Raw genomic sequence first — 25,137 nt, forward strand, 5'->3', positions numbered from 1 at the left:
AAAGCCAAGCTAAACTAGCAAAATAAAACTACATTTTATCAATTTGCTTTGTGTGTTGAACTCTACTGCACAAGTACTGGCAGTGTTCAAAGCAATCACTGAGTATTACTCAAAGATGTAGGAGAAAATGGGGTCAACATCCTTAATATAAAATGCTCCCAATAATTCCTTAAGTGTTTTAAGCCCACATTATGCTGACAATATAAATATTTGGTGCATTCCAATGGCCTGTAAGTAAAGGTTTGCTATAGAAACTCTCAGTACCTTTTATGTTACTATTTATATGTGATGCATTAAGTACATAATTACATCATGATGCATTAAGTGCATAATTGCACCAGGGAATCTGATCATGCAAAAGTACAAACTGTAACCATTTCTAAAAAAAAAAAAAAAAAAGTACTGAAAAACAATAGTGGGTGATTCAAACCAATGGAGTCTAGCATTTCATTCCACTATTTGTGGTTTCCCACATAGGATTTTACAACTGAGTTGAACAATGACCAAGTCTTAGCTTGGTTATCCCTGCTTTTATCCTTCCATCTGTGAAGTTTTTCCTGCTAAGTGATCTGAATTATGAATTACTTTAGAAGTGAAATGTCACTAGAACTTTCGTAAGCGATAGTTAATTGAAATTGTGCTTCTGTCTGTAGATTGTCCATGAACAAATTGTGATTTTATTGAAATTTATTTATTTGAAATTATTCACCAAATAGTTATTGGTCCATAGCTCATTCAAAAACAGTTCATGGCAGTTATTGATATTCAGAATTGACAATGTCTGTTTATTGAACACGTAGGTCACACAGTATTCTTTTCCCCCCATTCTGATTGGTTTTCTGACCTTTAGAATGAGGCTTCATGATTTTACAGTTGCACATTTTCCTAAACACATCCCTGAGGCACTCTCCCAGACTATCAATATAGGTATTTGTGGCTTCCATCATTTTAGCGTTGCCATGCCAAAAACCTTCTCCGCCAGGATTTGGGACTATGCCTCTTACCTTTAATATCCTAATGGTGTTTGACCTTCCCTCTGGTCCAACAGCTTCTGAGGTTGGATGGTCCCTGTGGGATCTTTCATGAGGACTCAGGAGGTAGCGTTTTGACTCCTCTTCCTTCTAGTGGGTCATAGCCACCCCAAGAGCCCTGTGAGCAGTAGTAACTAGGGAACCCACAGAGAAACATCTTCAGCAGAAGGCACCCCTGAAATCAGCAGATGGAGGTGTAGTGAGGCTGCATGCTGTCCTGGCTATTAAATGATATGCTCACCCAGGGCCGCCCAGAGGATTCAGGGGGCCTGGGGCAAAGCAATTTTGGGGGCCCCTTCCATAAAAAAAAGTTGCAATACTATAGAATACTATATTCTCGTGGGGGCCCCTGTGGGGCCTGGGGCAAGTTGCCCCACTTGCCCCCCTCCCTCCCCGGGCGGCCCTGTGCTCACCTTCTGAACAGTCCCCTGCCCGGCTCTGCCTGCCATTGCCTGAGATGCTGGGAAAATGGAATACATTGGATGCAATGACACATGTCAGAGCACACAGAAATACATGCAAAAGCATGTATACACAGAACCATGCACGGACACACAGAAATATACAGCTCTAAATATGCACCAATAAATATAAAGGCAAGGACGTGAGTCCAGATTTTCCAGGTCTGGGGTTGTAGTTTGGGCCCAGTTCGAACAGACACATACACGAGACTAGGCGATGCTTTTAGAGCTGGATTGGGCCAGTCCAGGAATAGCTCCAGATGGCTTTATGAGTCAGACACCGCTCGGAGGCACAGTTCCTCCCTGCTTCCTTCTTGCTCTGGGAGGAAAGTTACTGAAGCCTTTGAAAGGGTGTAGCTCATTATCCCCCTTGCACTTGGGCAACTTCTTTGAGCCAGAGCCAAAGCTCCTCTCACTTAGGGTGACCAGATGTCCCAATTTTATAGGGACAATCCCGATTTTGGGGTCTTTTTCTCATATAGGCTCCTATTACCCCCCACCCCCGTCCCAATTTTTCACACTTGCTGTCTGGTCACCCTACTCCCACTCCCTGTTCACATGGGGCAGAATCTGGAGAACTGGGGCTGTTCTCCACACTAGACCCAGACCCATGCTCTGGGCAGGTCTTACACAGCTACACAGGGAGATTTTACTCCCTTACTCAAAAATATAAGACAAGAGCTCAATCTAGACCAGGGATGGGCAAACTTTTTGGCCCGAGGGCCACATCTGGGTATGGAAATTGTATGGCGGGCCATGAATGCTCATGAAACTGGGGGTTGGGGTGCAGGAGGGGGTGACTGCTCCGGCTGGGGGTGCGGGCTCTGAGGTGGGGCTAGGGATGAGGGGTTGGGGGTGCAGGAGGGTGGTCCAGACAGGGACCAGGGGGTTCGGAGGGTGGGAGGGGGATCAGGGCTGGAGCAGAGAGTTGGGCACGGGAGGGGATCAGGCTCCGGGCGGTGCTTACCTCAAGCAGCTCCCAGAAACAGCGGCATGTCCCCCCTCTAGCTCCTATGCGGAGGCGAGGCCAGGTGGCTCTGTGCGCTGCCCTGTCTGCAGGCGCCGCCCCTGCAGCTCCCATTCGCTGCAGTTCCCGGCCAATGGGAGCTGCGGGGGTGGCTCTTGGGGTCAGGGCAGAGTGCTGAGCCCCTTGGTTGCCCCTACACATAAGAGCCAGAGGGGGGATGAGCCTCTGCTTCCAGGAGCCGTGCAGAGTGGGGCAAGACCCCGACTCCGCTCCCCATCTGGAGCGCTGGAGTGGGGCAAGCCCCAGACCCCACTTCCCAGCGGGAGCTCGAGGGCTGGATTAAAACATCTGGAAGGCTGGATGTGGCCCCCGGGCTGTAGTTTGCCCACTTCTGATCTAGACTATGGAAATTAATGCATATATTTTATTCTTTTAAAAGAAAATCAGGAAAATTTTAAACAAAAAAATATTAATATGAAGAAAATAAACCTGAGAAAGAGACAGTCATTTAATTCATACCCATTAAGCCAGGCGCTAAACTTTAACTCCAGTGATTATGTCTGCAATGTTTAAATGGATTTAAGCCCAGCAGATGTATTTTCCTAATAATAAGCCATTAATTCCTGCAGTTTCAAACTGTCTGAAGCTAGGTGTGTAAACTGTGGCTGCATCAATCAGTACTGTGTGTCTGGCTATTTCAGGCATTCCCCATTGGTGTAAAGAAAGACCAGCTTGTCCACCAAGCACAACTACAGCTGAGATTCCCGTTGATTGATAACTAAATGTGCCGTACTGAAAATATATTCAGATAGAGGAGGAGTGGTTGGCACAGCAAAGATGGAATGGGGGCGTGGGGAGAAGGAGAGATTAAATTGGCCACAACAGGAAATTCCTACTCATAAGTCTTCCAACTAGATGACAAGATAGATTTCATTCCTGCAGGTAAGAGTGCCTTTGTATTTCCTCTTCAACAACGTCTATAACCATACCACTTCTTTACACTGCTATTCTGCACATGAAGATGACCTTGGTTAGAGCAAAATTCTCCTGGCTGTTCCACAAGGTGCATCTCTATTGCACGTTTTGTGCTATATCACATGTGGCGTGTCCGTTGAGGTCAATGGAAGCTGTATGCAAAGCAGGAGCAAAAGTTATGATGGGAATTTGCAACGTCGACCAGAGAACTGTATCCACAGTTAATTGCTTTCTTCTCACTCAGTTGAGTGGAATGAGAAGTGTTGAGAGTTTCTTGAATCCAGAGTGATCTAACCAATGATTTACGATGGTGTCTATTACCATAGGGGCAAATGTTTTGCTGTGGGACATTGGCACACCTCCACTGATTTCAATGCCCATAGTAGCTAAACTGATGAACCCTGCTATTCAAGATAGCTTTAGCTGGGAAATGAGTATTTTCTTTTGTATTTCTGACATTTTCAATATTATAAATACTAGCAAAGGAATTAGAATAGATTTGACAGTTTGCTGAAGCTTCCAAATATTTGGATTCTTAGACATAGGCCTATCCAAATTTATCAGAGCTTTGACAATATGGAAACCAAGCTAGAAACTTCATGAGTAGAGGTATTCTTTGTAGATTTCCAGTATTTACTGAATTTGTCTGAATTGTAAAAATTGCTAGAAAAGCTAGTTTCATGATATTTCAGCTTTCAGTCTTGGCCTAAGCCCAAGAAGGGCAGAAGCATTAATAATAATTCCTAAATACTGCCCAAATCTCAAAAAAAGTTCAGGTTCAGCTGAGGTCAAGTTAGTTCAGTCTGAGTTTTGCACCAATATTTTGTACGGTTCTTTTGTTAACACAGCTATTTCTCCCATCACTGACTCCAACCCATAGAAGAATTCTTTGGAATGCTTGAAGTCTTCATCTATAAAAGCTCCATATCTCACAGGAGTGAGGTGAGGCTACATCCATTAATATTTGTGAGGCTTTCAGACACTACCGAGATGGAAGCCATGGAGATTCTTAGACAGAAGCAAGAATTCTGGAAAGCTTTCTGTTTTTAAAGCTTCAATACCCTTCATTGATTACATTATAAACAAAACATAGATATGGAAAAAGAAATGCAACTAACAAACCATGTGCCCATCAAACCCATAAGACCTTTGCTTGTCTATTACACTCTTTTCTCCCACCTTTCCATGTTCCCCTTCTCTGCCACCCGTCTTTTTAGATTGTAAACTCTTCAGGGCTGAGATTGAGTTCCCAGGTGTTTGTACATCATCTACCAGAACTGGGCTCAGATCCTGAGCAGAGTAGATGGGCGTTACCACAGTAATTAGTAACACCATGTTAGAATTCCTTACATTAGTGATCTTTTGAAACATTTCAGTCAGAAGCATCACTATGGACATTCTGTTTTCTTGTCTATGCCTCCAATCCAGCACAACACTTAAGCATGTGCTTAGCTTGATTTCAATGGGATTATTCATACACTTAAAGTTAAGCATGAGTTTAAGTGGATTGGGGCCTAAAGCAATTCTATCAGGATCTGAACCAATTAATGTTGAAATGGATGGGAAGACTTCTGTTGGCTCCAATGGGTTTGGAATCAGCCCCTTAAAGAAATTCTCTCTTTTTGCATTTCAGATGCCTGATAATCCTTCAAATGGGGGAGAAAAATAACCAAAAAAAACCAAATAATGAGGCAAGTAACCTTGAGCATTTACATAATGGCTTTTGACAACCACCAGGTTGTCAAAACAAACCAGTCTATTCTTTCCTAATCCAAAAGGCCAGTGGCTGAACATCTTGTAAGAACAGTTGGTGGATTATTACTCTGATTATTTATTTTATGGCACTGACTAGTGACCTAGCTGAGATCAGGGTCTATGGATTGTGCAAATGCATAGAGACAGGGACTGACTTTCACTAAGAGTTGGATACATACTTCACATCTATGTCCGAAGGGACCTCGAGAGGTCATCTAGTCCAGTGCCCTGAAGAGGTAGTTTATGCGTGTGATACAGCTGGTATTGAACGTCTGGCATGCTACAGGTTGCTCTTGGAAGAAATGCAACAAAGTTATTGATTGTAAATATTCATTGGGTTACATAAGTACAAGTTATTGGTTATTAAGGCTTTGATCCAGAGTAATATGGTAAGTTAATAATAAGGCTTTGATCCAGCAAACCACTTAAGTACTTCTTAATGTTAAGCAGTTGTGAATGTATGTAGAGGGTGAGATCTCTTTCTAGTCCCTTGGAGTTTTGTATCAACATGCAGAGAGCTGGGGAGCTTCCCCAATTTCAGATTGGCAATGGGACCAATGCAGATTGATCATAAAAGATGGGGAACTTAGACCCAGTTCACAAGATACTTAAGCACATGTCTACCTTTGAGCATGTTAGTTGTCCCATTGATGTCAGTGTACTTAAAAGTTAAGCAAGCTATTTAAGATCATGCCTATTTGGGACCAGGATTGGGAAAACTTGTTAGATAAAATACTGGGGAACGTAATTCAGATCTGATTTGGGGAAACTGGTGGATTTTCAGCGCAGTTTTTCAAAGGGAACACTTTGGCAACACCACAGTATTTGAGCACTGAAAAAGAAAAAGGACAATAGGGATGTTTCTTTTCAATAGAGGGCATTTCCACATGACTGCCCAGATTTCACCCATATCCTGGCTCTGCGGTGTTCACATTTTTCTTTTGAATTGCCTAACAGTAGCTTCCCTAATCACTTGTGAAAAAAGTGATGTGGCAGAGCTTTATGTTTCTGAGAAATCAGCCTCCGAGAGTGATTTCTAAATTAAGAAACTAACTTTTTCCCCCCTTGTAATTTCCATATTAAACCAGAAAAAGACACCATATGTCCTCCCCTCCCCCACCCTCAACCCACATTGTTCCTGGAAAACAAGCCACAAAATTCATTTACACACCAACGAAGAAACCTTCTCGGGAGAAAATAGGAAATGAAAGTTGATTGACGTTTATATCATTGTGAGTTGTTGTGTGACACGGTGCAGGGGTACTACCCCGTGTCTGGTGAACAAGGGGTAAACTCCAGCTTAGCTCCCCCCTACCCCTGCATAAATGCTTAGCGGAAGGGCTACAAACTGACTAGGGGGAGGGGAAGAGAGAGAGCGACGAGGATGCTTTCGCAAAGGTTGAACTCCACATTCAGGGTCTGAAGTTTTTATTCTTTATTTCCATTATTGTAACACCTAGGAACCCTCGTCATGGACCAGGCTCCTGTTGTGTTAGGAGCTGGACCAAAGTGGAACAAAAAGATGGGCCCTGCCCCAGTCTAAACCCCAGCTGAGGAGCTCTCTTGATTCCTTGTTTTAAATGTTTGTTTCTTCTGTATTGAAAAGACTTCCCGATTGCAATGGTGGTTGTTTGTTCTACTCTCCCTTTCAGTGAGGGTCAGATCTTCAGATGGTGTAAACTGGCATAGCTCCATTGACGTCACTGCAATTGCGCCAGCTGAGGATGTGGCCCATAAAACTATATTACAGAGTAATATGGTGAGTTAATAATGATGGACGAGTCCCTTCCCGGAATCGGAACCAATGAGGCAGCAAGTCAGTCTTTTCTAAAGGGGATAGAAAGCCTGCCTCATTTTTCATTTCGCTATTGGTCAGGAAGCTTGAAAGGGATTCTTTCAGGTCCCTGCTAACTAGAACTTCCCCAAGGAGTTCTCAGACATCATCAGAGAATGACTATGGCCTAATTACTGATAAGCAAAGGTGTGCTAGTATTAACAAGGTTCTGAATGCAGAAGTTGTACTAACACACGCTCTTATGCTGCACGGACAATTCAGTCCTGCCTGTCGACATTATTGATGGCGTGTAATTCATCAGAACAAACACTGCGTTTTACTGTATAGCCAAAATGCATAATACAAATAAATACAAATTTTATACACATATAAACATGCACCCACAGAGCCAGTATGACACAGACATGCGAACACATACACATTGTTTGGACTGCTGAGGATACAAACAATCTGATTAATTTAGGTCAAGGGCGCAGATTTGCTGCAAAGTTGCTGTATGTGACGGTTGAAAACGCACCATCCATGAAATAATTCCACATAACTCTGCGTGTGTTGGTGGGGGACTGTTGCACGGGGGAAGACAGGGTGCACGTGTTTTGCAGCAATGAGCAATAATGCCCACAGCATCAGAAATGTCCTGCAAAATGAAGACCAAGTGGGGTTAACTCCACTGAGCAGGTCATTAATCTTTAGGAAATGACAGACATACCTCGATGTAAATACTCATGTCCCACTGAAATTCAATAGGAGTTGGCCACCTAACTTTCTGCCCCTCTGAGAATCCCAACCTAAAAAATATTTGATCCCAATAACATCTCAAATATACAACAGCCAAAGTGAAAGAGACTATTTCAGCCATAGTGAGATGTAACACCAAACCCAGACAACGGTCAGCTGTTTAAACAGTCAACTTAAAGACACAGGTAGGTTCCACCTATGCTAAGGTTTTAACTATGCATGTTGTTGTCATCAGGTTATTTAATTTCAGCACATCCTTCTAGCAGGGAACATGAAGCCATTACCTATATTGTCAGATGGACTAAGAGAAAAGTCAGTAAAAATAGCAAAACACTTGCTTGAACAAAATAGATACAAACTGGGGCAGTTCCATCTGGTACCACTGATGGCCACAGGGACCACAAGATACAAGCCTGGAGCGGGTGACATTCATTCTGCTTGTGGGCTTGTGTCCATCCATGTTTGGCCATGCCTTCCCTGGGATTGCATAGCTACCCTGCTTGGACGGATATTGGTTCACTTCCAGTCTCATGGCATTACTTGTGCTTTCACTTTTGCCCTCGGGAATTGCAGGACCAGACTGGCAGGTTCCTCGCGTGATCTGGGTTCTTGGCCATAGCGTCACACACAGGGCTCACGAATGGGTGGCTAAACACCAAGAGGGTGTTTGAACGATTTTGGACCTAGGCACATTGTTACAGATCAGGACTTAGTAGCAACGTTTGCTGCTGGGGGACACCAGCGAAACAAAAGGCTAGTGGTAGCTGTGGTGGGGTTGCCCTAAGGAGGAGTTAGAGACCCATCCGTGGGGTAGTGCAGCTGGGTCTCCCAGTCCTAGAGTGGCCAGGACAATGTGAGAATGAGTCAATGATCTTTCCTTGGAAAGAGGTATCAACCCACTCTCTGTGCAGAAGGGGGATGGAATCACAGGGATGCCTGTGCTCTCATGATGAGACAGAGTTTCTCTGTACAGTAGCCTTCCTGGATCTACAAGCCATGGCTATGGTATTGGCCCATCAGCGTTTTGGGATTAAGTGAGCTGATTAGGCCTTGGATAACTAGGTTGGTCTGGATTTGGGCATCAAAGGGGGGAAGGCTGTGGGCTGACCCTAGCCACCCTCCTTTCACTGTTCAGTACTTCCAGGCCAGGTTACCTTTGGCAGGCGTGGGGAGGTAGCCCTCTATTGTTTGTTTTAATAAAGTTGTGGCCACTTGGTTACATCCTCATTAGCCCCTACCATGCAGAACTGTTACTCTTGATGTATTAAAAAGATACTCAACTGCTCTGTTCTGTGGCCTGCGTGAAACAGATTAACAGTCTTGGGTGGGATTTCGTCTTCAATGGGAACAGAGTTAGGAAAATGCCGAGTGCTTATGACAGTCTCACCCTTCAGTTCTTGATGGGCTGGCGTCAATATCACCATTGCAAGTGGCTCTATTTGATTCCCTCTGGTAGCCCCAGTCTGCAGCCATTACTTCCCCACCGAGAATTCAGACATCTAAGTTGTTTGGTAATTCCAGACAGTTTTCTGTCACAAAAAAATCCACCAACTAATTTGGCAATCTCACCAAGGAGACATGAATGGTGCAGGAGACTAAATTCTCCCCTAACCCTTACAGTAAATTTCACCTTCCAAGTCAGGATTAAGGCTTATTTCTAGAATTGGTCAAAAACAGTGAGCATTTTTCACCAATTGGTGACGTTTCAATTTTCTATTCCTTGCAGGGCAGTGCAGGGGGATTAGCTCTGCTTCTGCCTATTCCATACGTCAGTTTCATTTTAGTAAACTTTATATAAACATTTCAAAAAGCATCTAAGTGACTAGGAGTTTAAGTCCCCTGGCTTTCATTTAGACTTAAGCTCCTAAGTGCTTACATTAGGTTTGAAAATGGGATTTAGGAGCCTAAGTCACCTGGGCAGTCTTGAAAGTTTTACCCTAAGTAGCTTTTGAAAATGGGACTCAAAAAGCTTGCTTTTCCTCTGTCCTGAATTATATATAGCCGAGTTAAACACCTTAAGAGAGAGGAAAGAATTTCTACAGAATGGCATATTACAGCCCCATTTATAAAATCCAAATGAATCAGTCCTGAATGATGAATGTTATGCCAATGAAAGCCAAAAGGAATCGATGATTGGCCTCCAAATGCAAAAAGATGACTACAATCCAAAAAGTGAATACGCTTTCTGTAAACACCCACCGCCACAAAAAAAGCTTGAAAATATTCTGTAGCAAAAGCCGCAGGAGCATTGGCAACTGATACTCTGCCAAATTTAAAGCACAGGAGTCTGAAATAAATAACTGTTATTTTACTATACTATGTATTTGCTGTAGTAATTTCATTCTCGGAGGGGGGGCACTTGTTACAATAGAACAGGATGAAATAGCAATTTATATGCTTTGCCCTGAGTGTATTTCTATCTGTATCAAAGTGTGTGTTTGGAGCTTCTCCGATTGTTACCCAAATGACTGTGAAACAAGACTAGGCAGTTCTATGCAGGATACAGAAATACCACATGTATCACCAGCTTTGGTTTGCTGCTGCTGTGCGTTAATATTGCACATGTTTACCTCCAGCTTTAAAACATTGCAAGCAGCATCTGATTAGAAATAGAAAGTGAAGTACTTGAGAAAGATCCTAATTCAGAAAAGCATTTAAGCACATGTTTAACCTTAAGTATTTGCTTAAGTGCCCTCCCTGAATAGGGTTGCTTTCTTGAACTGCAGCTAAAGTGCCAATGGGATATTAGTAATGCATCATCTCATATGGCAGGTGCACTGCACTGATCATATTTGATACTCAAAACCCATGGGTGCGCTCCTTTGCTCACATAAAATCCACACTGCCTGCAATATGTGTTTTAGGTAACACAAGTATTAGCACTTGCATCAGCATGTAGCTGCATCCATGTGCAGCGGACTGGCCAGTCAGAAGGGTGGCCAGAAGTGTGGCCAATTCAGATGTTGGGAGGGGGGGCAAATTCTGGTTCCCACTCATCTCCTGCCACTTCCTGGCTCCCAGCAGGGACCCCCTTATGGTCCCTGCTCACCCACAGCCCATGTCTCTTCTTCCCCGCTCCTCTTGGGTCTCTGTCAGCTGGGGAATGTCCCCTCTCTCTGACCCACACAGAGCAGAAGCCAGAGCCACCAGGAGTCAAGTTCTGGACAGACTCCCCTATGCTCCACTGCACAGAAATAGACTCCCCCTCCGGGGTTCTGAAACAATTTGTATAGCGGGGGTGCTGAGAGCCACTGAACCAAATTGTAAACCCTGTATATGGTGGAAATAGGGTGACCAGATGTCCCGATTTTATAGGGACAGTCCCGATTTCTGGATCTTTTTCTTATATAGGTGCCTATTACCCTCCACCCCCCTCCCGATTTTTCACATTTGCTGTCTGGTCACCCTAGGTGGAAACCACTTCAAGTCGGGGGGTGGGGGGGGCGCGCGGCGGATGGCAGCACCCTGAGCTCCAGCACCTATGCTCCCCCTGTGCCAGCTCGCAACACCATTTGGTTATTACAGCAAGACAAACTCCTTAGACCACTAACTGCCCTTTGCACACTGTATGCTCCAAGCAACAGAGGGTCCTGTGGCACCTTTAAGACTAACAGATGTATTGGAGCATAAGCTTTCATGGGTGAATACCCACTTCGTCAGATGCATCTGACGAAGTGGGTATTCACCCACGAAAGCTTATGCTCCAATACACCTGTTAGTCTTAAAGGTGCCACAGGACGCTCTGTTGCTTTTTACAGATCTAGACTAACACGGCTACCCCTCTGATACTTGTATGCTCCAAGGGGTCATTGCCTGGTGTTTTTATGTTAAAAGCCACAGTCAATGGGTGTTTTAACTTTCAGTAGCTATCAGAATACTTCTGATTTAATGATTTCATAGTCTTTAGTTAATGACTGTAATTTTCCATAGAGGATTATCTACAAATTCCTCACTTTATCCATATTTGTTCATCATCTTCCAAAACAACTTCAAACTATGTATTGAACATTTTACTATCCTCAACAAATTCCCCAATAGTGAGGAAAGAGGCCTTTCTGCACCTAATGGTGTACCAAATCCTGCACCACTAGAGTTCCAAAGGAACAGAATATTGGCACAGGTAACAGGCCTAAAATAAACCCAGCTAGACCTCGACATTCATGAAGCTAAGTCTTTCAGTGTGAATGCAGGAAAATGCGCTCGAGCAACCAGCTAATCATTCACAAAGTGGATCACATTATTTAAAAGGCAAATACACTTATTACTGTTGGACTTGCAGTAAACCAAGCATACATCCCTCTCGGACACACACCAGGCTTCATATTTCATGACAGTGCTTGATGAAAAAAATTGCCATCACAAGCTGGGTTCTACTAATGCGTTCATCCTCCAAATGAAGAATAGTGTCTTAAATCATGAACTATGCTGTTGCACATTTATTTTTATTTTATTTTGCAACAAATGGCCTACAAATTGAAATTGGAAGTGCTGCAGCAAGCAGTCACACAGGGAGAATTAATCCTAAGAAAGTTATTCTGTAATATGGAAACTGACAGAAAACAAGTGAGAAGTTGACCAGGGCAAAGCCTGAAGTAGAATCCCAGAAGAACACAAGATTCACTATGGATATTTGTTTCAAGATTATAAATTCTATGCCACTGCCTGGGCAGTTCAGGTGGTTTCACAGTCACAAACACACATCCGGTTGTTATCTTTCACCAAGGTGTGCATTTATTCTTTTCTTACATAGTAACACAGTGTAATGGAGGCTTTCAGCAAGGATGGGCTTCCCTCAGCCCAGGTTTACCCTCCGAGTCTCCTTCTGAGCTACCCCTGTATGATGTTCTTCAACCTTCTTCCCTCCGTCCTTGGTCATAGGGGTATGGAGCTCTTTCCATGGAAAGTCCACCTCCACATATTCCTCGGTTAATTTAGCATCATATCTAATGATTCTGCTGGTGCCTCTGAACTCAGACTCTTATAGTCTCAGGGTTAGGGCCTCAATGTCCTCTCTATCTGGCAGAAACCACTGAGTCACCCAGTCTGACAATTTCTGTACAAAGGCCCTGGGACACATCCCACCATTCCAGCTGGCTGCCCTGAATGTTTGGCAGTATTTCTCAGCTGGCAGGCCACCTCTGTCCAAAATAGTCTCATAGGCTTTGGCCTGGCGTTTCCTCAGGGCTGTATAAGCTGCCTGAGCCTCATCGACCAGATAAGGAGCTAGCCAAAGTGCCCAGGCACCCTAGCCCTGTCTGGTGCTAGTAGCCACCAGCTCAAAGGTTAGTAAAAAGGCATCAGAGTCATCCCCTGGGGCCATTTTACCTAGTCCCAGGCCTATCGTTCGATTTCCAGACCCCTCACTGGAACTCACCAATCTCTGCGGGAGCTGTTGCTGTACTGGGCCTGCTCCTTGACGAACTCTTGCAACATTCACTGCTGTTCCACCTGCCAGCTCAGAAGCGCTTGCCTCTCCACCTGCTGCATCCCCTTTGGTTGTTTCATTAGCCAGCCCAGCATCTCGCCCAAATCTCCTTCCTACGCACAGGTTCCCCTTCAGTCTCCTCTTAGCCCAAGAGAGTTAATGCTCCCAGAAAGAGCCCCCATGTGTCGCAGGGCACCTCTGTAGCTACCTGCTGAACTGCACTGTCTGGCCAGTTCAGGAGGAATCAGAGTCACAAACACACATTGCGTTGTTATCTTTCACCAAGGTGTGCATTTATTCTTTTGTTGCATAGTAACACAGTGTAATGCAAGCTTACTGCAAGGGTTGGCTTCCCTGAGCTCTCACACTTCAGTCCAGGCTCATCCTCTGAGCTGCTTCTTGTTCTTTCCACTTACGTTCTCCCAATTACCTCATTAGCCCAGTGATTACCACCCAGGTGCTCACAATCCCCCAAGAGAAAGTGCATAATTGCCTCCAGCTGCGCCTGCAGCCTTCTTCAGGCTGCAGCAATGGCAGCGATCCGGGTGCTGCTGATAGTGCATGTCTTTCTAAAACAAAACCCACTTTCTTGAGCAATACACAGCCACTGGACATGGTCTTATACAGTTATCTGTAACGTGTGTGTTACATTTCACTGCTTAGAAAAATACACAGGTCAGTGATTTGCAATTTGTTCCCTCAAAGACAAGTTAATAACCTTGGTTGAAAAAAAATAGTAAATGCTTAAGGTAACACATTACAACTGACATGACACATTGCTGAAGCTTTTGAAATGATCACCACATTGTTAAATTTAAAACCTCTAAGGTGATTATTACAGACTTTTATTATTATTTATTTGTATTACAGTAGCATCTAGAGACCTTAACTGAGACTGGGGCCTCATTGTGCCAGGCACTGTGAAAACACATGCTAAGAGACAATCCATGGCCCAAAGAGCTCACAGTCTAAGGCCTGGTCTACACTAACACCCCAATTCGATCTAAGGTACGCAACTTCAGCTACGTGAATAACGTAGCTGAAGTCGACATACCTTAGTTCGAACTTACCGCGGTTCAGACGCGGTCCACACGCGGCAGGCAGGCTCCCCCGTCGACTCCGCGGTACTCCTCTCGCTGAGGTGGAGTACCGCAGTCGACGGCGAGCACTTCCGGGATCGATTTATCGCGTCCAGACCGGACGCGATAAATCGAACCCGGAAGTTCGATTGCCAGCCGTCGAACTACCGCGGTAGTGTAGACCTGGCCTAAGTAAATAAGACAAAAAGAAATAGGAAGGTGAAGTGACTTCAGGCCAGGTTACATAGCAGTTTAGTGGCTCAGGTAGGATTAGAATTCAGGTCTCCTGGGTCCCAGTCCAGTACCTGACCACTCTGCTTTCCTGGATGCCCAAATTATATTACTATATATGGAGAGAGGCATGATATAGCGTTGCAGGTACAGGACTGGGAACGTGGAATTTCAGAGTTCTAGTCCTCCTTGAGATGCCTCAGCGAGTCACTTGTCCGCTCTGAGATACGTAAAGCAAGTATTACTGCCCCCATTTTATAGACAGGCGTTTGAGGAGAATGAACTAGTTAATATTTTTAAAGTACTTTAAAGATGAAAATTGCTATGTGAGCCTGACCCAAAGCTCACTGAAAGGATTAGAAAGACTCCCATTGACTTCAGTGAGCTTCAGAGAGCGAGAAAAGGCCCAGTTAACATAAAATAAATAATTTTCCATTCATCAGCACCTGAAAATCCTATCAACCCTAGATCCTGACCCTGCAAAGAGAACTGTGTGAGCAGACCCAATGTGGAATCCCACTGAAGTCAATAGGGCTCTGGGCAGGAAGGATCGGGGCTACTGGGATTCGTATTCTATTACTAACACAGGCAAATCAACCAGCATCCTGAAAGCAGCATCCTTCATTAGCTAAATAATAATTTAAGCCACAAAGGCCTGATTCTATAAACACTTACGCACAGAAGTAACTGAATTCCATGGGACTACACAGGTGAGTAAGTGTTTGCTGGATCAGGAATGGAGTATACAATGTATTGAGCATTTGCTACTTTCATAAGTAAATAATACTGCCATTGCCGCAAATGAAATAGGAGATGTAAAACTTCACCTAGTTTTCAGCAGCAAATATTAAGCTGAGCTCAAGTCTTTAGGGAAAAATAGCATGTAATAATGATCACACTTATTCTATACATACAGGTTCCTAGTATATCACCAAGTTTGTGCTTCACTATCATTCGCCTTTCTCCTCACTACCAATTCCCATAGAGGAGTTCCTTTTTTATTCATTTTGAAAGTTTACCATCAATCATCCTCTTAAAGAGCTTGCCAGAAACTTGGATAGAGGCTCATAATAAAATAGCAGAGACAGAGAACTAATTGATTTCTATAAATAATGTTTAGCTGTAAAGATACGAAAGGTGGTTAGGATCACATGCATTAATCTTCCTTTTAGCCATCTGTGTCTGCAAAGGCACATTATACATTGAGACAAAGTAACCCCACTAGTTTGCACTGCAAATACAGTGGGACATTAATATCATACTCCTCTCTCCTTTAGAGTCTCTAATTACCCCCCAAGTTTATATGCTGCAATTTTTTTAACTTTATTTCAATTACCATCTCTACTATGACAGCATGTAGAAAATGACCATGGTTTTTTTCCCTTTACTGGAGGATGAATGTAAGTTTAATCTAAATTCTAATCTGAACTCATTCTAACCATGCTATAGTGACTGACGATGTTCAATGTAAACACATACCACCTTCAAAATAATACTACTTTATGTCTTGGAAGAAAATGAATAGTCTAGATTAATGCAACAAAAAGCATTAAGCTGGAGTAAATTCCATCGCAATCCCATTTTGCGGCCTTTAAACAGACAATATACAGGAATTGCTACTGCTCAGCCTCATAAATTATGTTATCCACGTTAAATGACATTATTCTTTATGTAGCGCTATAAGGGGCAAATACTTAGCTGATATAAACTGTTGTAGGCCTACTGAAGTCAATAGCAATAGACATTGCACACTGGCTAAGGATCTAACCCTAAATGTACAAAGCACTTAGCCAAAAGATAGGCTTCCTGCCCCAAATATAAATGTATGGGGGTGATTGCTTTATGCTCATTTGACAAAGACAATGAAGGAAGAAACGTACTTTATTTAGGGATCTTAAAATGCTGGGGAATACTGTCAGCTACAGTGACATCTGTCTTAAGTGATGCCCAAAGGAGCCAGCAGAAATCTGTCTAGCAGAGTTGATCTAACTAAAGGTCAAACAAAATCATTCTGGACACATTCTGGACATTGAGGAACCTTTAAAATGGTCCATATTAAGGCAAGAGGCTGTCTCCTGGACTTGGCATGTAATATACAGTGAAACCCGCATTAAATCTAAATAAAAAGCAATGGGATTACAGAGAAAGTCTTGTGCAGAGGACGTCACATTTAAAATTATGAATATTAGGTCATTATATATGCAATGATTTATACAGGCAATGTCAGCCTATTTAGCCCTAACAAACTTTTTCAATCAATCATTGGGTTTAACATCTAATGCAAAAACAAAATAAAATGCTATGTTGAGGTTTGTTTTTTTTTAAGGATAACTTTCTGGCTGTCTACTAAATAAAAACGGAATGATTACCTTCACTTGTGAGCCAGAAAAAAGTGTCAGACCAGACAGAATTCAATAAAAATGGCCAGTTCTTTTCCAGACCTTTTTGCAATGGCTGTACATAGATTTTTCCATACATAAAATGCCTAGTGATTTAGAAAATATAAAAAAAGCACAAATGGCTAAATTGATTTAAATAAGGCAATTCTAGCTCAGCACTGACTTCTGAATACATTCAACGCACGGTATTATAATTGGTTTTGAAATATGGTCATAATTTTAAATATTTTTACAGAAACCCTCTCAAACTACCATCCAATCATGCGGCTTTTACACAGAGTCAAGTATTTCACAATGCCTTTAACTTTACTGTTCAAAAGCACACTGAGCTCCATAAGTCAACTTTCATGAAATATTATTTTAACCATTACAATGTCTGGTTTCGATTTGAAATCCCTATCCATTTTAAAATCCAGTCAGAATAGTCGAGGCCTGGATTCAGATACAAAGAACATTTTAGTGTCAAGCTAAATACTGTAAAGCTAACCCTTTCCCCCCAAAAAAGAATTCAGTACTCCTCGAGAATGCATTCAGCCATTGTGTATTCCCATATTGTCCAACAAGGTGCTAAAATATCTGACCATTTATGAACAAAGATTTATGAAGATCTAACTAGCTGGTTATCACAACTGCCCACGTGAAAAGAATATTTGCGGGGGACCTGACCAGGAGCGTGTTACTATAGGATTTACACTAGGGATGGGTCTGAACAAGGTCTGCAGTAACCTTGTACTTTGAGGAAGTTTAGATCCAGGTACAACTTTTCAGCTTTGGCCCATTTCTGTTTTAAAGCCAAAGATTATGTATCTGAGCATTGTCAGTATGTGAATGGAAAAAGTGATATGAGCCTTGGAAAGTTTTAGAACAACGGTGCTTAGGATATTTGATCAACCCTACAAAGCTCTGTCCTTAGTCCTCTCTCTAGGTGAGCTCATCAACTGACCTGCTGCCTTTATGTTGATGACTCACAAATCTACCTCTCCACTTCTGAACCGGCCTCTTCCCATCCAATGCTGTGTCTCTGCCTGTCCCTGTGACATCTTCTCCCGGATGTCTTGATTTCAATGTCAACTTAGCCCAGCTGAAGCTGAACTCCTGGTTTTTCCTCCAAAATGCTCCCCGTTCTCTGTCATTGTTTACCATGACTGGGTAGAAGGGTATAGCTGATATTTCCTTTAAAAAATTATATATATATGAATCTGACCCGCCTTTATACTAAAGCCGCAGGAAATCAGTGGAAGAATCAGGGATAGAATCCAGACCTCATGTGTTTCTAGCCAATACTGTAACCACAAGACCAGTCTCCCTCTCTAGTCACTGCTGATCCTCCTATGTTGGCTAGAAAGCCAGGAAAAGCCACTAGGTGTAGCCAAGCCTGAGCCTTCCAAATAAGGTGTGGAGGAAACACAGTCAAGGAATTTAATTTGTGTTGTGATCCCCTGGCACCAGAGTCACATGATCCCACAGGGCGGGGATTGATTGGTTGGGTACCAGAGGTATGTGCAGGTGGTGATGGACCCCTTTTAAGATGGCTAAAGGTTAATATTTTGCCTATATAGACCTAGTGATGCATTGCTAGAGATGGTGACAAAGAGAAGATGAGATTGCGAAGCGATAAAACATACATACTTTCCCTTGGGCATGATTCCTCTTATTTTGCTTTCTACTGCCCCAGGCATGAATCTAGAGTCTAAAGTAAGAGCCCCTGGGTACAGTCAGTTACAATTCATAGCAGCTACCCTACAGCAAACACACATACACTTTTAATGACAATCCTGAAGAGAGCTGAGAAAAATATAAAGGCAATGCTTCTCTTTTCATGGGACGTCACCGTAATGGAGAGGAGTAGGAAAAGGCAACATCCATGAAATGGAACTGATGCAGAAGAAAAATCATCTTGTTATTGAAAATGGGGGCGGGGGAAAGGAAGTTTGACAAAGAATATGACTGAAGAATTAATAGAAATAGAAATGTCCACCTCATCATCAATAAAAGAATAAATCAGTTTTACCATTCAGGAGAGGACTAGTCCATTAAAAGCCCCAAGCTAGCATTCATATAGAGAGAAGAAATATAAACCTGCCAGCATACAGGACATTTGTTGCTTTTGGAAAGGAGCTTGTATTAAAAATGCCAAATCTTTGTCAAAAATTGTACTCAGCACCAGAAAAACCCCCAAACAAACAAAAAGACCATTTATCTGCCCAAAGATCGACATAGTGACAGAAAAGGGAATGGGAGACAAATCATCTTCCCTATGCTCTTGTCAGCTTTATTTTAGAAATGTTATATACGGCCCAGAAAGTCTATACAGAAGAGGCCAACCAGATTTTCTCTCCCCCCCACACAGACTTTTAATAACCTCAGAGACAGAGAGACAGGGATTGCTCTTCCAAGCATCTGTTGAATCCTTAAGGTTTTCAGCCACTTCTTCCTGCAATGCCCACAAGGAGTCAGCATAAATAATTAGCATTATATTTGTATCATGCTAGGTCATCTGGGTTGCCCAGTGTACCTGGTCCTCTCTATGTCCATTGAATTTAAGATCTTTGGAGTATGGGACACTCAATTTGTGTCTCTTGTAGTATGAACAAAGGAAGTTGGGATTTTCAGAAGGGTCTACGGGAGTTAGGTGACCAACTACCATAGACTTTCAATGGGATTTGTGCACTTAAGTCTCCTTTGAAAACCCCAGCATAACAGCTTAGATTGTGACGGGTTACATGGGAGCCTCTCACAATAGCAGCCCCTATGCTCCCGAGCTGTCCTGAAAGGACTATGATGAAAATTGGGCAGGGAGGTATGGGGTCTGCCCCTGCCCTGCAATTGCCTGCAGTGCCTAATGGGTCAAGCAGATTGCCCACCCACAGCGCACCTTGGGCAGTATGACTCCAGACCACCTCCTACTCTGGGCTGTGATATAAAAGCCAGGATCTAGGTCACAATAAATAGCGAATAGCTATACTTTTTGGCTACAGGTATTCTGGAAGAGCTGTGCCTTCTAATTTTTAGACAAGAAATCAGCCTGGATAGAAAATGATTTCACACTTATAAATCCTGCCTTTCTTCAGCTGTGACAATCCCATGATGTACAAGGGATAAACTCAAGAAAATGGTTTGATTATCTTTCCTGCTAGAGCATGAAAGTTTCTCCGACTCCTTGACATCCCACCACCTAACGAAGCTTCTCTTAACTGTTCTTGTTGGTCAGTTACAATTTATTTCTCTTGGTCTTTGCAACAAAACACCAAACAAAACACCCTAACCCTTCTCTTCAGATCAGCCTTATATTATGTATGGGCAGCTCAATAAGTGTGCTATATGTGAAGCACCTAGAATTCGAGATAGGTGCTGGTACATCATCATTTAATAAGGACAGAATATATTTGACCATTTTGGTGCTGCAATATGTTGCCACATAGAGCTCCTGAACTTGAGAACAACTTCAAGACAACTCCTTCCTGAACCAGTGGATATAGGTGGCAAGAGGAAAGCATTACTGATATGATCTGGATTCTGGTAGTGATGCAAGCCAGGCAGTGTCAGCAGCCATACCCCTTTGGGCAGTGATCCCATCAAATCTCACTGGCCCAGCAAGAATGAGCTGTGTGAATGTTTGGAGCAATCTCCAAGTAGCACCTATCTGCTGCAGATAGCAGTGAGTTATCAATTCCCTTTCCCTTTGAGTCAATAATGACACAGTGCCCTCAAAGTAGCTGCGAGGGGATATGGTTCTGATAGAGGTGTCTTTCAGGGGAGATATAAAAGTCAATGCTTTGACTATTTATAGCCATTAAAGATCCCACCATGGCACTTTGTATAACAATAGGACAGTAATATTGGTGTCCTGGAAGTACCCCAAAGCAGCCAATCCTCTTGTGTTAGGTTCTGCACAAACATCTAGTAAATGATATTTCCACAGGATGTTCCCCCAGACCCACAAGTAATAATTAAAGCAATAATAATGTACATCATTGACATGATCTGAAGGCAGCCGTATCTGCCTGTAACTGTGCACCTAATTTGCAAGTGCAGTTACCATGATTGCCTGCAATAATTGGTTATATTAGTAAGTGCACTCATTATGACTGTCCATGCATAATGCAACCCAACTGCAGATTGGAACTGTCAGAAAGACTATGCACAAATGACCAACATATACTATTACTCAGCAATGGTTTGTTTCCACACACACAAAAGTCTTATATGACCAAAAACTTAAATTATATTTTGAAAGCATGATGCTGTGTTCTGAAGAAGGATGCTGCAATGGTTTGGGCCCTAGCCTAGGACTTAAGAGACCTGGATTCAATTCCCTGCTCTGCCACAGATTTCCTATGTGACTTTGGGCAAGCCACTGAGAGGCTATGTGTAAAATGGGGATAATATTCCCCTCCCTTCACATTGAAGACTGGGAAGTACTTTGAGATCCACTGATGAAACACGCTATGTGAGAGCCTGCGGAATTTACATATTGACTTGCTCAAATAAAATTGGGATTGCAAACAGTTTGATAATAAATAAAACTGCAGTGAAAGCATAAAAATGACATACTTTAATGGTTTGGCATGTAATAAGATTAAAACCACTGTGTTCAATTTCACCACAATACAACATGATATTCACTTAACCAGATCCATGGCTCATTTCAGGTAAAGCTGTTCACAATTATATACACACACACACACACACACACACACACACACACACACACACTATATATATATATATATATATATCTATCTTATACACTTGCTAAGATTCATAAGTACTGTACTGGAGGGAAAAATATGTAGCTAAACCTGCAGAAAAAATAAATGGTGTTGAATCTATAATGAAAATTGGGAACTGCTTGACAAAACTATACTTGCTCTTGAAGCTAATACTAATGTGTGTAAAATCTCAGAGATAATAGTACATTAATATAGGACTTTTCATATTCAATCCTCACAATGCCCTGTGTTCTTATATCTCCATTTTGCAGATGAGGAAACTGAGGTACAAAGAGTGAAGTGGCTCGCCCAAGGTCACACACCAAGCCAGCAGTAGAGCCAGAATTAGAACCCACATCGTCTAACTCCTACTCAAAGCAGTAAACCCGCTGATCTAGAGATATGAGCATGTCAGTAAAGGAGGCAAATATCACATCACTGTGTCTATTACAAAAACACATACTATTAGAAAGCATTGAGCAGTTCAGTCTCTTAGCATGTTAAACTTCCTCCCCACCAACACATCATCAGCTTGGGATGCTTGCCAGTTCACTTACCCATGATTATCATATTTTCTGTTTGATGCATGCGGAATAATTGCTTTTTGAATGCTGGTTCTGTAGAGCCAGAAGAGTTGTTTGCCGCTAGCCCGGTTGTCGGAGTCTCCACCTGAGATGCTGTGCAAAATGCTAACTTGAAAGAAAACACGAGTAGGGGGGGAAGAGAGCTCTCTGAGAACCTCCACATGGTTCCTGTTGCTAGGGGAACCACTCCCTTTGTCTGCATAGGTTAAGAATGGCTGCCTCATTTGGAGCCGGGCTCTTGAGTAGTGCAAACAGCACAGCAGTGTCAGGAGGGGAAAGGATTAAAAGCTTCAAATGTTTTATGAACCCCCCCCTCCCCACACACAAAAAAGGTGATTTGGAATTGTTAAAAGAAAAGTAACCATTAACAGATTTGGGGGGAGGGTGACGTTGAAGATACTGCAGGGTCTCTTTCATGGCATCTGATGGGATGGAACTCAGGTGCACTTCATTAGACTCAGATATAGTACTCACTGGTGGATCCAGACTAAACAGAGTGCAGATCCAATCCACCCAAAGCCAAGGACTCATCGGTATGACACAGTTAAGGCACGCCAGTTTCATAGCCAACAGTACACATGGGAGTGAAGTTGCTCTCTGGGCCCCAAGGGAGTAAAGTACATCTGACCACCTTTAACTACCCTCACCTGGTGGATTAGCTACCCATTTTGCAGCTGGATAAATTGGAGATAGCCTTTCAGGGCAAGATTGAGCAAGACTCAAACCCACAACCTTCAGGAGTCTAGTTGAGCGCCTTAACTACTCCAGGACTGCACCGCGTATTCACCCAAACCGTCCACAACAAACAAAAGGGATCTATCACAAAAAAACAAAAGCCTCTCCACTCTTTCAAAAATGCTCATAGTAGGTGGGATTTTCAAAGGTGCCATGTAGAGTGAGGATCTCAAAACCCATTGAAATCCAATGGGATTTGGGGGCCCTAACTTCTTCCTTTGAATATTCTGGCCAGAATTCCTTGCTCCCTTCCCTGCCACTGCTGTCCTCTGCTCCCCATCCTCTGCTGGGCCCCAGCATTGCTCTGGAAGTGCTCCATTACCCCCACAGATTCTAGGAACACTTTCAGTTCAGGGTCAATATCTGTCAGTCCTTAGTTTCTGCAATAATCCATCACCAGTTATAAAATGAACATGCCAGTGTGCGTGTTTCTGGATAAGAATTGTTGAAGTGTATGTCAGAGGCTTTATACTGCTAATAACTAATGTAGATTCTCCTTTAGGCCAAGTGCAGCAGCCTGTCCATAGGGAGCAAAAGAATCTGAGTTCTGTCCTTGCTTTGAAGTCATGCTGTGAAGTGCTGGACATAGCTGTGTTATAAAATATATTGTATAGCACACCCCTCATCACATCCCCCTCTAGCTTAGAGATGGACCCAAAACTTAAGACCAACCACCTTTAACATTTGCAGCTAGACTGTTTCTCTATAGTGAGTTGCACTGAGATGCAAACACTCGGATATTTGTAGGGATAAGGGTAGAAGTAGTCAAAATTTGGAGCCAGACCCAATTTTTTACACCTCAGGCCAGTCTTAATCTTCATACACACCCATACACCACCCTGCCTCTGACACATACACACAGCTATTGGGAAATCTTGCAACATTTAATCTCAATGTGGAGACGTAGGCTAAGATGATGCACTGCAGTTGTGAAACCAGATTTTTTCTCATTCCATCAGGGAGCAGCTGCTGGTGTCTGCAGCAGTGAAAGTCCCAGCCTCCTATTGAACAGAGATGAACTTTGCTTTGTGAAGGCTGGACGTTAGGGAGATCAATGCCACTTTTGTTCTTTTTTTTTTTTTTTGCAGTCAGGTTTTTGCTATGAGAGAACACAAGGCAGAGAGCATTAGACCTCTATGCCTAAAGCTCAAGTCCAGCAATTACCCTTCAACACAAAGGGTCGTAGGATGCAGTCCTTATTTTATTGCACACGTTAAATTTTACTCAGAGACATGATAGGAGCTTTAAACTTTTTGTTCCTTCCAGCAGTGTTATCTGAAATGTAGCAATGAAAGCAGGTTTGATCAGCGGCCCCTCAGCTCTCCCTGGCAAAGGATCAGAAAATGTTTGGAGATTATCAATGAAGGCTTAGGGTTTGCTTTCCAAGGTCACTGAACCAATGGTTCATGTGCAGGTTTCAATCACATCATGCTTTGAAACACGGAGCAGCTTGTGAGGAAGAAATCAACTCAAAGTTCCCTGGTTTTACTCTTAACATAGATTTCTTTTCACCAAGTAAACTCCAGCTTCTACATTCACTTTTATTTATAAATTAATTTAGCACAGGCGGAAAGTGCCACGCTATTTAAATCCAAGGATTGTGGGCAGAGCCTATCAGAACAACAAAAGGAGTGCCCCTCAGATAAGGGAGCAGCCACAGAATCCAGAATCTAACTGATTACGGGGGACGAAGGTTGGAGGCGGGGAAAACAAGGACAGAGATGTAGTTTGGAACATCAGAATGAGGGACCCAGAATAGGACACCGAGCAGAGAATTCAGGACAGTGAATGCCACCCGGAGGAACTCAGCCTGGATGCATGCCCAGAAGGAGGAGTGAAAAAAGGCCCCATAGTTGCAAAGATCCACCCCATCCAGGTTCCTCCTCCTGGACTGACGGATGGCTGTCTTGGCCAATGCTAGGAAGAGATTGAGGAGGAGGACTTGAGACTTTGTGGAGCCACAGAAGGGAGAGCAGCTGCTCTCAAAAATGAAGTGTTCCAGTTGCAGTCAGCACAGGTGCAAGCTTCTGCCAATGTGCCTCAGCTCCTGACCTGTAGCAAACCCCTCTAGTTTTTGGCTTCTCTGCTGAGACTGCCACTAACAGAGCCAACTGGTGTCAGCTGTGGTGGTAACTCCCTCAGTGCTCTGTGTTCCAGTTGTGTGCGTAAAACACCCAACATGGAGACCGCATGTAGCTGAACTCCTATCACTTGCTTAACATCGTCAAAAATCAGCTGGTCTTTATTTTT

The sequence above is a fragment of the Terrapene carolina genome, unplaced genomic scaffold (assembly GCF_002925995.2).
Source record: "Terrapene carolina triunguis isolate 2854851 unplaced genomic scaffold, T_m_triunguis-2.0 Scaffold192, whole genome shotgun sequence".
NCBI classification, from domain to species: domain Eukaryota; kingdom Metazoa; phylum Chordata; order Testudines; family Emydidae; genus Terrapene; species Terrapene triunguis.